This window comes from Oncorhynchus masou, chromosome 18 (genome assembly GCF_036934945.1).
Source record: "Oncorhynchus masou masou isolate Uvic2021 chromosome 18, UVic_Omas_1.1, whole genome shotgun sequence".
Lineage (NCBI taxonomy): Eukaryota > Metazoa > Chordata > Actinopteri > Salmoniformes > Salmonidae > Oncorhynchus > Oncorhynchus masou.
This window is the reverse complement of record NC_088229.1, coordinates 25,363,174-25,377,929: the sequence shown is the minus strand read 5'-3', so window position 1 is coordinate 25,377,929 and position 14,756 is coordinate 25,363,174.

Below are 14,756 nucleotides of genomic sequence, written 5' to 3'. Positions count from 1 at the left end.
TTCCGTGGCCTCCAACTGCTCTTAAACGCTAGTAAAACCAAATGCATGCTTTTCAACCGTTCGCTGCCTGCACGTCCGACTAGCATCACCACCCTGGATGGTTCCGACCTAGAATATGTGGACATCTATAAGTACCTAGGTGTCTGGCTAGACTGTAAACTCTCCTTCCAGACTCATATCAAACATCTCCAATCCAAAATCAAATCTAGAATCGGCTTTCTATTTCGCAACAAAGCCTCCTTCACTCACGCCGCCAAACTTACCCTAGTAAAACTGACTATCCTACCGATCCTCGACTTCGGCGATGTCATCTACAAAATGGCTTCCAATTCTCTACTCAGCAAACTGGATGCAGTTTATCACAGTGCCATCCATTTTGTTACTAAAGCACCTTATACCACCCACCACTGCGACCTGTATGCTCTAGTCGGCTGGCCCTCGCTACATATTAATCGCCAGACCCACTGGCTCCAGGTCATCTGCAATTCCATGCTAGATAAAGCTCTGCCTTATCTCAGTTCACTGATCATGATGGTAACACCCACCCGTAGCACGCGCTCCAGCAGGTGTATCTCACTGATCATCCCTAAAGCCAACACCTCATTTGGCCGCCTTTCCTTCCAGTTCTCTGCTGCCTGTGACTGGAACGAATTGCAAAAATCATTAAAGTTGGAGACTTTTATCTTCCCCGCCAACTTTAAACATCTGCTATCTGAGCAGCTAACCGATCGCTGCAGCTGTACATAGTCCATCGATAAATAGCCCACCCAATCTACCTACAGTGCCTTGCGAAAGTATTCGGCCCCCTTGAACTTTGCGACCTTTTGCCACATTTCAGGCTTCAAACAAAGTTATAAAACTATTTTTTTGTGAAGAATCAACAACATGTGGGACACAATCATGAAGTGGAATGACATTTATTGGATATTTCAAACTTTTTTAACAAATCAAAAACTGAAAAATTGGGCGTGCAAAATGATTCAGCCCCCTTAAGTTAATACTTTGTAGCGCCACCTTTTGCTGCGATTACAGCTGTAAGTCGCTTGGGGTATGTCTCTATCAGTTTTGCACATCGAGAGACTGAAAATATTTCCCATTCCTCCTTGCAAAACAGCTTGAGCTCAGTGAGGTTGGATGGAGAGCATTTGTGAACAGCAGTTTTCAGTTCTTTCCACAGATTCCCGATTGGATTCAGGTCGGGACTTTGACTTGGCCATTCTAACACCTGGATATGTTTATTTTTGAATCATTCCATTGTAGATTTTGCTTTATGTTTTGGATCATTGTCTTGTTGGAAGACAAATCTCCGTCCCAGTCTCAGGTCTTTTGCAGACTCCATCAGGTTTTCTTCCAGAATGGTCCTGTATTTGGCTCCATCCATCTTCCCATCAATTTTAACCATCTTCCCTGTCCCTGCTGAAGAAAAACAGGCCCAAACCATGATGCTGCCACCACCATGTTTGACAGTGGGTATGGTGTGTTCAGGGTGACGAGCTGTGTTGCTTTTATGCCAAACATAACGTTTTGCATTGTTGCCAAAAAGTTCAATTTTGGTTTCATCTGACCAGAGCACCTTCTTCCCCATGTTTAGTGTGTCTCCCAGGTGGCTTGTGGCAAACTTTAAATTACACTTTTTATGGATATCTTTAAGAAATGGCTTTCTTCTTGCCACTCTTCCATAAAGGCCAGATTTGTGCAATATACGACTGATTGTTGTCCTATGGACAGAGTCTCCCACCTCAGCTGTAGATCTCTGCAGTTCATCCAGAGTGATCATGGGCCTCTTGGCTGCATCTCTGATCAGTCTTCTCCTTGTATGAGCTGAAAGTTTAGAGGGACGGCCAGGTCTTGGTAGATTTGCAGTGGTCTGATACTCCTTCCATTTCAATATTATTGCTTGCACAGTGCTCCTTGGGATGTTTAAAGCTTGGGAAATCTTTTTGTATCCAAATCCGGCTTTAAACTTCTTCACAACAGTATCTCGGACCTGCCTGGTGTGTTCCTTGTTCTTCATGATGCTCTCTGCGCTTTTAACGGACCTCTGAGACTATCACAGTGCAGGTGCATTTATACGGAGACTTGATTACACACAGGTGGATTGTATTTATCATCATTAGTCATTTAGGTCAACATTGGATCATTCAGAGATCCTCACTGAACGTCTGGAGAGAGTTTGCTGCACTGAAAGTAAAGGGGCTGAATAATTTTGCACGCCCAATTTTTCAGTTTTTGATTTGTTAAAAAAGTTTGAAATTTCCAATAAATGTCGTTCCACTTCATGATTGTGTCCCACTTGTTGTTGATTCTTCACAAAAAATATAGTTTTATATCTTTATGTTTGAAGCCTGAAATGTGGCAAAAGGTCGCAAAGTTCAAGGGGGCCGAATACTTTCGCAAGGCACTGTACCTCATTCCCATACTGTTTTTATTTATTTACTTTTCTGCTCTTTTGCACACCAGTATCTCTACCTGTACATGACCATCTGATCATTTATCACTCCAGTGTTAATCTGCTAAAATTGTAATTAATCACCTACCTCCTCATGCCTTTTGCACACAATGTATATAGACTCCTTTTTTATTTTTTTTCTACTGTGTTATTGACTTGTTAATTGTTTATTCCATGTGTAACTGTGTTGCTGTCTGTTCACACTGCTATGCTTTATCTTGGCCAGGTCGCAGTTTTAAATGAGAACTTGTTCTCAACTAGCCTACCTGGTTAAATAAAGGTGAAATAAAATGTTTGCTAATATCAATGCCTGGGATAATTCTGTCTCATGTTGTGTTGTGAATCATCTTCTCTGAAAGGGCTTACTGAACCACTACTGAATGCCTACAGTCACTCCTTGATGCCAACTGTACCTTGGCATCTCTGTGAGTGCGCTAATCCAAAAAATGGTTTCTGGCAGTGGGCAATGTGATTTCATCAATGCTGACGTTTTGAGCTGAAATTTGTATTGTGCCAGTGACAACTAAGGACAATACCAGCAGAGAGAGTGAGAGGACAAAGCAAATGGGTAATTCAATTCAGTGACCATAGCAACCTCATCTTCAGTGTACAACTGACCCAATTTAAAGGTCACCTGGATGGAAGAGATACTTCCTTGGGAAGGGGTTCCCTCCTCTGATATACAGTTTGTTGATACTGTAGTACATTTCCTGAGTTAGTCATGGTATTCTGTATGATTTGAAAATAAAATAAGAGGACCAAAGTAACACATTTAAGCCCCAAATATGAAGCCATGTCGGTAGGGATAAGAAGTCTAGCTCTCCAGACTTGGACTAATAACGAACGATTTACCTTCTGGCATTTTTAAAGCAGTCCACATTTCTCTTAATGTGAATTGAAAAGCGCTGAAGTAGAAAATCATTTCATCACAGTGTCAGTAGCAGAGTCATTCTCTGAATCCATCAGCGATAAATGATTACCTCTGTCAAGATGGAGAACTGAGCAGGAAGGCCTGTGATATCCCCTGTCATTTAACTCAACACACCACCCACACCACTAAGTACCCTCCATGTAGGCACACAGTAAGTGCAAAACTTTATTGGGTGTTCAGACATGATTGATAATAAAGATCCAACCCATTTGTATAGAGCTAATACCATGACCAAACCGGCCCCACGCGTGTCTGCGTGCACATGATCATTTTGTCTATCCCCACCAGACGCGATCATGAATCAATTATATACATTTTGGGGGAGGTCAAAACACACAAAACATTCATGACATTTTGCTAGATACTGTAGCTGTTGCTAGCAGTTTGTCCTGGGAGATGAACATTGAGTTGTTATTTGACCTGACATGCATATGGTCTTTTTTAGCTGTTTCTTTGTAGAATTTTGAACTGGAGTCATACAAAATAAGGTGTTTCTCTACTCTGACGATTAATCCACTGATAAAAAAAGGGAAACCTAGTTTTTTAAAACTTGTATTTGATTAATCTCTCCCCATTCATCTTTCAAGCACCCATGTGGGTTTGTATCTTCGTGAAAACCAATAAGGAGACGGGAGAGGCGGGACTTGAAGCACGTTAAGCATCTCAAATAGAACCAAGTTCTATTTTAGCATTCGGCAATGCAGACGCAACGAGCGCGAGCAGTGTGGACGAAATTATTGAATAACACGTACACGTACATTTATTTTGCAATGCTCGCACACGCTACGTGGCTGGTCTGGTTTCCCTGTAACATGCTGACTAGACTGGGCACCAGCGTGCACACTACGTGGCTGGTCTGGTTTCCCTGTAACATGCTGACTAGACTGGGCACCAGCGTGCACGCTACGTGGCTGGTCTGGTTTCCCTGTAACATGCTGACTAGACTGGGCACCAGCGTGCACGCTACGTGGCTGGTCTGGTTTCCCTGTAACATGCTGACTAGACTGGGCACCAGCGTGCACGCTACACTGGTAACATGCACTGGGCACCAGCGTTACGTGGCTGGTCTGGCTGTAATGCATGCTGACTAGACTGGGGCACCACTAGACTGGGCAGGGGCCGGCTACGTGGCTGGTCTGGTTTCCCTGTAACATGGACTTTCGTGGCTGGTCTGGTTTCCCTGTAACATGCTGACTAGACTGGGCACCATGCTGACTAGACTGGGCACCAGCGTGCACGCTACGTGGCTGGTCTGGTTTCCCTGTAACATGCTGACTAGACTGGGCACCAGCGTGCTGACTAGACTGGGCACCAGCGTGCTACGTGGCTGGTCTGGTTTCCCTGTAACATGCTGACTAGACTGGGCACCAGCGTGCACGCTACGTGGCTGGTCTGGTTTCCCTGTAACATGCTGACTAGACTGGGCACCAGCGCGCCATCACCCGCATGTTGATTTTGTCCATCCACACCAGACGAGATCAGGATGTGCAGGTTTAAATATCAAAACGAACTCTGAACCAACTATAATAATTTGGGGACAGGTCGAAACACTTTTAACATTCATGGCCATTTTGCTAGCTAGCTTGCTGTTGCTAGCTAATTTGTCCTGGGATATAAACATTGTGTTGTTATTTTACCTGAAATGCACAAGGTCCTCTACTCCGATAATTCATCCACAGATAAAAAGGTAAACCAAGGTTATTTCTAGAAATCTCTCCTCTTCTTCTTCTGTGGACTTTATATGGCAGTTGGCAAGCAACTTTAAGGTGCATTATCACCACCAACTGGACTGGAGTGTGGACCTCAGTTCATGTTTCAATCACCCATGTGGGTATGTGCTCCTAAAAACCAATGAGGAGATGGGAGAGGAGGGACTTGCAGCGGGTCAGGAGTCAAAAATAGAACCAAATTTTATTTTAGCCTGGCTACGCAGACGCTTGTTGATGTGCGCGAGCAGTTTGGATTATATTATTGAATAACATGCATGTGTAAAAAAAAAAAATTTCAACGCGCATATAAGGCAATCATTGTGGTCAACATGTAAGTTTATCTGTGTGTTTTGATCTGTGTGTTGGGTTCATTTCAATGGATCATATGCATCCTATTGTTATGGCCACAAAAGTAACAAGTTTGATTTAATCATTTACATTTTGACTGTGGACAAATAAGTCCAATTTGTCACTTACAGTGATGATCCTTCTCTGCCTGCTATATGGTCATAAACTGCCAGTGAATAGTTATAATTTCACACTTGGCAACCAAGAATCAGTAGAATAAAATAAACATACAAAGATGCTCTCTGTATCTCCTTCTGACTTTTATTCTGTGCAGATGTTACTATAGCAACAATCCAGCCTTTTGCCTTGTTGCATTGGAGTGCTGCATGGAGCTAGAGCCGCACTGAACTGAAGAGACCAGTGACTCACCACAAAAAGGTTACTGTTATGTGTAAATCACAGGTTGCTGCTGAGGGGAGGACAGCTCATACTAATGGCAAAACGGGGCGAGTGGAATGTTATCAAATTATGTATTTGTTACCATTCCACTCATTCAGTGTAACCTAGTGGTTATAGCATTGGACTAGTAACCGAAAGGTTGCAAGTTCAAATCCCCGAGCTGACAAGGTACAAAATCTGTCGTTCTGCCCCTGAACAGGCAGTTAACCCACTGTTCCTAGGCCGTCATTGAAAATAAGAATTTGTTCTTAACTTGCCTAGTAAAATAAAGGAAAAATAAAAAATTCCGCTCCAGCCATTACCATGAGTCAGTCCTCCCCAATTAAGGTGCCACCAACCTCCTGTGGTGTAAATAAAGTACATTGACAACAACTGATCATCATCAACCCTTACTCTGGTTGTCTAAGCAAGCATTTTATGTAAAATATTGTTTGTAGAGCTTCATGCATTAAACATACCTTGAAATGTACACTAGAACACTGTACTTATATTGATACTTTTTTTAAATGCATTAAAAACTTTGACCCAATGTGATACATCCAGAAATTGAGGAATAACATTGAAACCATGTTGACTCAACTAATTTGTGCCTGGTGAGATGTTATGCGTGATTTTTATTTTCATGGTTTTCATGCATCTTTTTAAAATTTAACTCAATGGGTTTCTCTAGCCTGTTGATGTGAATACTATTTATTCCCTTTGAAGATCTGTCTGAGGCGTACAGTCACACCAGTAAACCGACTAGGGATTTGAATTTCAACCAAACCACAAGATGGTATATGACAGAGACGGTACAATGTGAGTCGAACGGCAGTCATTTTCATGACTGATTTGCATATTAATTATATTTTCATGCTACGTTTCACTTTATGCAATGTCACCACCAACTGAGGAAAAAAAGTGATTTGCATAATAACAAGTCAGAGTGGCAAAGGTTGCACCGTACAAATAATACTAGCCTGGCTGTGAATAATATTGTGTAGCTTGGTGCTACAACTTGTTGTCCACAGTGTAAATGTTGCTTTGACAGATCTGGTTGATTAAATTAATAAAACATTAATTAAAATGTTGTAGTAGAGATAAAGACAGAGATAGATATGTAAATGAGCTCAAACAAAGATTGACCTCTTGTCAGTCCTCATCATCAACCATACCATGACAATTCTCGATTTGCAGTAAAGCCATTTCAACCATGAAATTCAAGCTGAAATGCAATCCATTCAGACTTAGCTACTATAGCTTGGGTGGAAAAAATGTCCCGCTCATTGGCCTATAGTACCTACTATCATGTTTCTTGTTATATCTGTGAAGAATTATCTTGCCCTATGCGAAGCATTGATTTGAGAGTCCTTAAACAGCTTTATGACACTGCTAGTATAATTATTATTTTTCTGACTGAGTTTGTTTTGTTACAGAACAAGAGAGAGAGATGTGCATTTCCAGAGGAAGAGAGTGATGTGCATTTCCAGAGGAAGAGAGCGATGTGCATTTCCAGAGGAAGAGAGTGATGTGCATTTCCAGAGGAAGAGAGTGATGTGCATTTCCAGAGGAAGAAGAGATGTGTGATGTGCATTTCCAGAGGAAAGAGATGTGCATTTGATGTGCATTTCCAGAGGAAGAGAGTGATGTGCATTTCCAGAGGAAGAGAGTGATGTGCATTTCCAGAGGAAGAGAGTGATGTGCATTCCCAGAGGAAGAGAGTGATGTGCATTTCCAGAGGAAGAGAGTGATGTGCATTTCCAGAGGAAGAGAGAGATGTGCATTTCCAGAGGAAGAGAGTGATGTGCATTCCCAGAGGAAGAGAGAGATGTGCATTTCCAGAGGAAGAGAGTGATGTGCATTTCCAGAGGAAGAGAGAGATGTGCATTTCCAGAGGAAGAGAGAGATGTGCATTTCCAGAGGAAGAGAGTGATGTGCATTCCCAGAGGAAGAGAGTGATGTGCATTTCCAGAGGAAGAGGAAGAGAGATGTGCATTCCCAGAGGCATTCCCAGAGAAGAGAGATGTGCATTCCCAGAGGAAGAGAGAGATGTGCATTCCCAGAGGAAGAGAGAGATGTGCATTCCCAGAGGAAGAGAGAGATGTGCATTTCCAGAGGAAGAGAGAGATGTGCATTTCCAGAGGAAGAGAGAGATGTGAATTTCCAGAGGAAGAGAGAGATGTGCATTTCCAGAGGAAGAGAGAGATGTGCATTTCCAGAGGAAGAGAGATGTGCATTTCCAGAGGCATTTCCAGAGAGAGATGTGCATTTCCAGAGGAGAGAGATGTGCATTGATGTGCATTTCCAGAGGAAGAGAGTGATGTGCATTTCCAGAGGAAGAGAGTGATGTGCATTCCCAGAGGAAGAGAGAGATGTGCATTTCCCAGAGGATTTCCAGAGGAAGAGATGTGCATTTCCAGAGGAAGAGAGAGATGTGCATTTCCAGAGGAAGAGAGCGATGTGCATTTCCAGAGGAAGAGAGTGATGTGCATTCCCAGAGGAAGAGAGTGATGTGCATTTCCAGAGGAAGAGAGAGATGTGCATTCCCAGAGGAAGAGAGAGATGTGCATTCCCAGAGGAAGAGAGAGATGTGCATTCCCAGAGGAAGAGAGAGATGTGCATTTCCAGAGGAAGAGAGAGATGTGCATTTCCAGAGGAAGAGAGATGATGTGCATTTCCAGAGCATTTCCAGAGAAGAGATGTGCATTTCCAGAGTGCATTCCCAGAGGAGAGAGATGTGCATTTCCAGAGGAAGAGAGATGTGCATTTCCAGAGGAAGAGAGAGATGCATTGAATTCCCAGAGGAAGAGAGAGATGTGAATTCCCAGAGGAAGAGAGAGATGTGAATTCCCAGAGGAAGAGAGAGATGTGCATTCCCAGAGGAAGAGAGAGATGTGAATTCCCAGAGGAAGAGAGAGATGTGAATTCCCAGAGGAAGAGAGAGATGTGCATTCCCAGAGGAAGAGAGAGATGTGAATTCCCAGAGGAAGAGAGTGATGTGAATTTCCAGAGGAAGAGAGAGATGTACATTTCCACCTGCGTCCTCCGCAGACTTTTGTCCCTTCGTGGAACTTTTCACTTGTACTTCAATGTCTTGAGTCTCCTTGAAGAGGTGGACTTGAGGATTCTTCCTTTCTATTTTGCTTGCTTTATTTTGCTGCAGTGTCAGCTAAGCAATGTCAGTGACCTACACACACTCTTGGTTTGTTCCTCATATTTACAGTTGGCAAATATATTGTATTGGGTTGTGCCATGCCTGCGTGGGAGCATCTACATTATAGGTCACTCCTGTGACCTTGGGGCCCTGACAACCTCTCTCCTGTTTGCTGGTTGTTGAGGTTTTCAGCCATGTTTCTGCTTTATTCTCCTCCCATCTCTATTTTTCCCACATCAATCCCTAACTGTTCAGGGGCACAGCCTTTTCACAGGTCAATTAATTTTAATCATAGTGTGTCAATTTAATCTTGGTTCAAACCGCTAGACGGACACTTAGTGAAAATCTCATTAACCTTCCAATTTCCAATATCCTCACTTCATTAGTATTGCAAAGCAATGACTCAGTCATTTCAGGTGGTAAACAAACTCTGGAATTTTTAAATGTAGAAGCTTCGAAATGCAGTCAACAGTTTTACAATATTTCATATTTAAATTCTCTACCCACATAGGACATAACCATACCTGAATGCAGAGTCAGAGACGCTGACCGTGTTAACAAACCATGTAATATAATTAACATATTTTATACATGCTTTTGCTATATTGTGGAAAAGAAGAGGACATCAGCATATTGAGATAAGATCACATCTAGGCTCCTTCTCTCCTCCCTGCCTGTTGGTTTGAGATGGCTTAGGCAGTCATAGATGGGGATCTCATCTCACCTTCTGCCCTTGCTCCTCTCCTTAGTCCCTTCCTGGGTTCAGAGCATGTTCACCTGTACAGTGTAAATATAAGGACATACATGCTAGACAAGACAAAACCTAGGTTTTGTTTGTTGTAGCATGTATTGTATGTCCTAAGAACACATGCTCTCCCTCCCTCCATATGCCTGTGGAGCGCTAATGAGATGCAAGCGCATTTGCATTTGGACCATGCACTCTTCAATGCCCCATGGCGGCAGGCAGCAAACCACAGTGGTCTGGTTACCATGGTCCTTACCTCCTCAGCATTCTGATAGGGTCTGCAATTCTCAACATTTGATTTCATGCCGCCAGGATCGTGCTCTCAGAGGAGGGGAGATCTCTCCGTGGCTCGCTTCAACAAAGACAACACCTTGCAGGAATAATGTTGACTTTGTCAGAGAGAGAACAGGATGTGACTCTTTGTAGCTGTGTTTAGATTCACCAGAGACTAATTTAAAATAATATAAAATGTCACTAATGCCTTAAAAAGCCATTAAAAAACGAAGTGAAAATATATTTAATACTTTTTGACCTTTTTGTCATATCAGCCTCCATAAGAGTTTATTTTAATTACATTTTCATCCTGGCTCTTATTGCAGTTTAACACCTGACTTGCCCAGCTCTGCTCACATGTGAGTCCCATCATGTATCCAGACCTGGCCCTCCTCAAACTTGCTCCCTGGGCCCCTGCAGCTGATGGCTCTGTGTTCCTCCCTGATCCCTCACATCTGTTTCAATTAGCTTCCTTACGATATAGGTGAGGCCTTTCACAGCTTAATCATAAAAAAATAAAAGTTGTGTATTTTGTGTGGCGCCGCGGTCTAAAGCACTGCATCGTGCTAGAGGTGTTACTACAGACCCAGGTTCATTCCCGAGCTGTGCCACAACCGGCCGTGGCCAGGAATCACATAGGACAGCACACGATTGGCCCAGCGTTGTCCGGGTTAGTGGAGGCTTTGACCGATGGGGCTTTACTTGGCTCCTCGTGCCCTAGCGACTCCTTGTGGCAGGCCAGGTGCCTGCAGGGTGACCCCGGTCGCCAGTTGAACAGTGTTTGCTCCGACAAATTGGTGCGGCTGGCTTCTGGGTTAAGCTGGCGGGTGTTAAGGAGCGTGGTTAGACGGGTCATGTTTTTGAGGATGCATGACTCCACCTTTGCCTCTCCCGAGCCCGTTGGGGAGTTGCAGCAATGAGACAAGATCGAAATTGGGGGAAAAAGGGCAGGTCATTTTTTGAAATGGTCATGTGAAATGTGATAACTAGGCCTATAGTACCTTAATTAGCATTCAAAGAGTGAATCCATTCTTCTCTCGCCAATCTTCTGAATCATGCTTCTAACGTCAGTACAGTAGCTTATCCTTCGGAGGGTGGAGGGGCAGGTACCTTAAACACATACACATGCTGGCAAGTTTTTGAGTGACAGAGAGAGCTTTGCATAGGCACTTTGTTGCATTTTTTGTTGGACTAGAAAGAAATAGCCTGGAATGTAAAATAACATGAATAACCGGTTCCCATGCTTTTAAAATAACGGTTCTGTATGGATCACTTTCTGTATGGAATATGGATCACTTTCTGTATGGAATATGGATCACTTTCTGTATGGAATATGGATCACTTTCTGTATGGAATATGGATCACTTTCATTACCGGTCCCGTTTCTGTTCCTTGAAAATGTTTATTATTTTCCGGTTTTATTCCCTGAACCGGATCCAACCCCTGATTAGAAGTGAAGGTTCAGCTTTTTAACAGCATGTTACAGTACGTATATGTACAGTGGCAAGAAAAAGTATGTAAACCCTTTGGAATTACCTGGATTTATGCATAAATTGGTCATACAATTTGATCTGATCTTCATCTAAGTCACAACAGTAGACCAACAGTCTGCTTAAACTAACAATACACAAAACATTATGCGTTTTCATGTCTTTATTGAACACAATGTGAAAACATTCACATTGCAGGGTGGGAAAAGTATGTGAACCCTTGGATTTAATAACTGGTTGACCCTCCTTTAGCAGCAATAACCTCAACCAAACGTTTTCTGTAGTTTTCTGCGCAACGGCCGGGAGGAATTTTGGACCATTCGTCTTTACAAAACTATTTCAGTTCAGCAATATTCTTGGGATGTCTGGTGTGAACCGCTCTTTTGAGGTTATGTCACAGCATCTCAATCGGGTTGAGGTCAGGACTCTGACTGGGCCACTCCAGAAGCCGTATTTTCTTCTGTTGAAGCCATTCCGTTGTTGATTTACTTCTGTGTTTTGGGCCGTTGTCCTGTTGCATCACCCAACTTCTAATGAGTTTCAATTGGCAGACAGCCTAACATTCTCCTGCAAAATGTATTGATAAACTTGGAAATTCACTTTTCCGTCGATGATAGCAAGCTGTCCAGGCCCCGAGGCAGCAAAGCAGCCCCAAACCATGATGCTCCCTTCACCATACTTTACAGAGGGGATGAGGTTTTGATGTTGGTGGGCTGTGCATTTCTTTCTCCACACATAGTGTTGTGTGTTCCTTCCAAACACCTCAACTTTAGTTTCATCTGTTCACAGAATATTTTGGCAGTAGTGCTGTGGAACAATCAGGTACTCTTTAGTTAGCTTCAAACATGCAGCAAGGATTTCTTTGGACAGCAGTGGTGTCCTCCCATGCACACCATTCTTGTTTAGTGTTTTGCGTATCGTAGACTCGCCAACAGAGATGTTAGCATGTTCCAGAGATTTCTGTAAGTCTTTAGCTGGCACTCTTCTTAACCACATTGAGCATTCGGCGCTGTGCTCTTGAAGTCATCTTCGCAGGACGGACATTCCTAGGGAGAGTAGCAACAGTGCTGAACTTTCACCATTTATAGACAATTTGTCTTACCGTGAACCGATGAACATCAAGACTTTTAGAGATACTTTTGTAACCCTTTCCAGGTTTATGCAAGTCAACAATTCTTATTCTTAGGTCTTCTGAGATCTCTTTTGTTCGAGGCATGGTTCACATCAGGCAATGCTTCTTGTGAATGGCAAACTCAAATTTTGTGAGTGTTTTTTATAGGGCAAGGCAGCTCTAACCAACATCTTCAATCTTGTCTCATTGATTGGACTCCAGGTTAGCTGACTCCTGACTCCAATTAACTTTTTCCAACCTACACTGTGAATGTTTAAATGATGTATTCAATATAGATAAGAAAAATACAATAATTTGTGTGTTATTAGTTTAAGCACACTATGTTTGTCTGTTGTTGTCACTTTTATGACCAATTTATGCAAAAATCCAGGTAATTCCAAAGGCTTCGCATACTTTTTCTTGGCACTGTATCTGTCTATCAAATGCTATTGCGAGGTATGCATGTTCTTGTTTTTAGGGGCAGTAATGGATTCAGAGACCACCTCTCATGTCTGGCCACATCTCATGTCTGGCACTGGTTTGAATTCTTCAAGTGTAAATTATTCATAGAAAATATAGAAGCTTATGGAAATTAGATTTATCAGCATCACTTGTGGCTGAAATTACCCCACAGCAAGAGTGGAGGTTGTTTTATCCTCTGGTTTTTCTAAACTGTAGGAAAAGCACCTCAGTGCTATTGGCTTCACTACAGACCCTGGTTCGATTCCAGGCTGTGATTCACAACCGGCCGTGATTGGGGGTTCCATATGGTGGCGCACAATTGGCCCAGCATCGTTCGGGTTAGGGTTTGGCCGGGGTAGGCTGTCATTGTAAATAAGAATTTGTTCTTAACTGACTTGCCTAGTTAAATAAAGGATAAATAAAAACAAATAAAAGTCTTTGCATGTCTCTGTGTCTGTGACTTTGTGTGTGTGTATGCAGATTTGTTGCCCCAAGCACAGCACCTGGTCCTCTAGCCATCCTCCAAAGCACAGTCTCTCTCTCTCTTAACCTAAATTCAATGAAATGGTGAAATGTTTTGTTGATTTCACATTAGTTGACAACTCAACCAAATGTAAATCAAAACTAAAAATTGAACTGATGCCTGTACCCAGTGGGTTCCTATTCACCCATGTTCTTGAAAAACAAATGGCCTGTATGTATGGAAAGTTTAACTTATTTAAATTAGCTGAGCTAATTTGTTTTCAAAATTGTCAACGATGTACAGTATATGGGTTTAAAATGTAGGTTTATTTCAGCCTTTCTGTAACAATCAAGTTAAGTGATTGCTACATTCATAGCCTCCAGAATACAATTGTTTAAATTCAGACAAACCCTCTATCCCTAAACATCCCACTCAACCATTCCTCCTCCGTATGTTTACAGTCAGTGGTGGAAAGCACTCATACTGTCATTCTTGAATAAAAGTAAAGATACATAGTAGAAAAAGACTCAAGTAAAAGTGAAAGTCACCCAGTAAAATACTACTTGAGTAAAAGTCTACAAATATTTGGTTTTAAATATACTTAAGAACACAAAAAAAATGGAATGGCTAAAATATACTTCAGTATCAAAAGTAGTAGAAGTATAAATAATTTTAAATTCCTTATATTAAGAAAACAAGACAGCACAATTTTCTTATTTTATTATTGACGGATAGCTAGGAGCACACAGCAACACTCAGACATTATTTAAAAACAAAACTTTTGTGTTTAGTGAGTCCGCCAGATCAGAGGCAGTAGGGATGTTCACTTGATAAGTGCGTGAATTGGACCATTTTCCAAGACTCTCAGTCCCTGCCTCTGGTAAACATTCCCATAGAATGATGCTGCCACCACCTTGCTTCACTGTAGGGATGGTGCCAGGTTTCCTCCAGACATGACGCTTGGCATTCAGGCCAAATAGTTAAATCTTGTTTCTCATGGTCTGAGAGTTCTTTAGGGGCCTTTTGGCAAACTCCCTGCGGGCTGTAATGTGCCTTTTACTGAGGAGTGGCTTCCGTCTGGCCACTCTAACCATAAAGGCCTGATTGGTGGAGTGCTGCAGAGATGGTTGTCCTTCTGGAAGGTGCTCCCATATCCACAGAGAAACTCTGGAGCTCTGTCAGAGTGACCAACAGGTTTTTGTTCACCTCCCTGACCAAGGCCCTTCTCCACCAATTGCTCAGT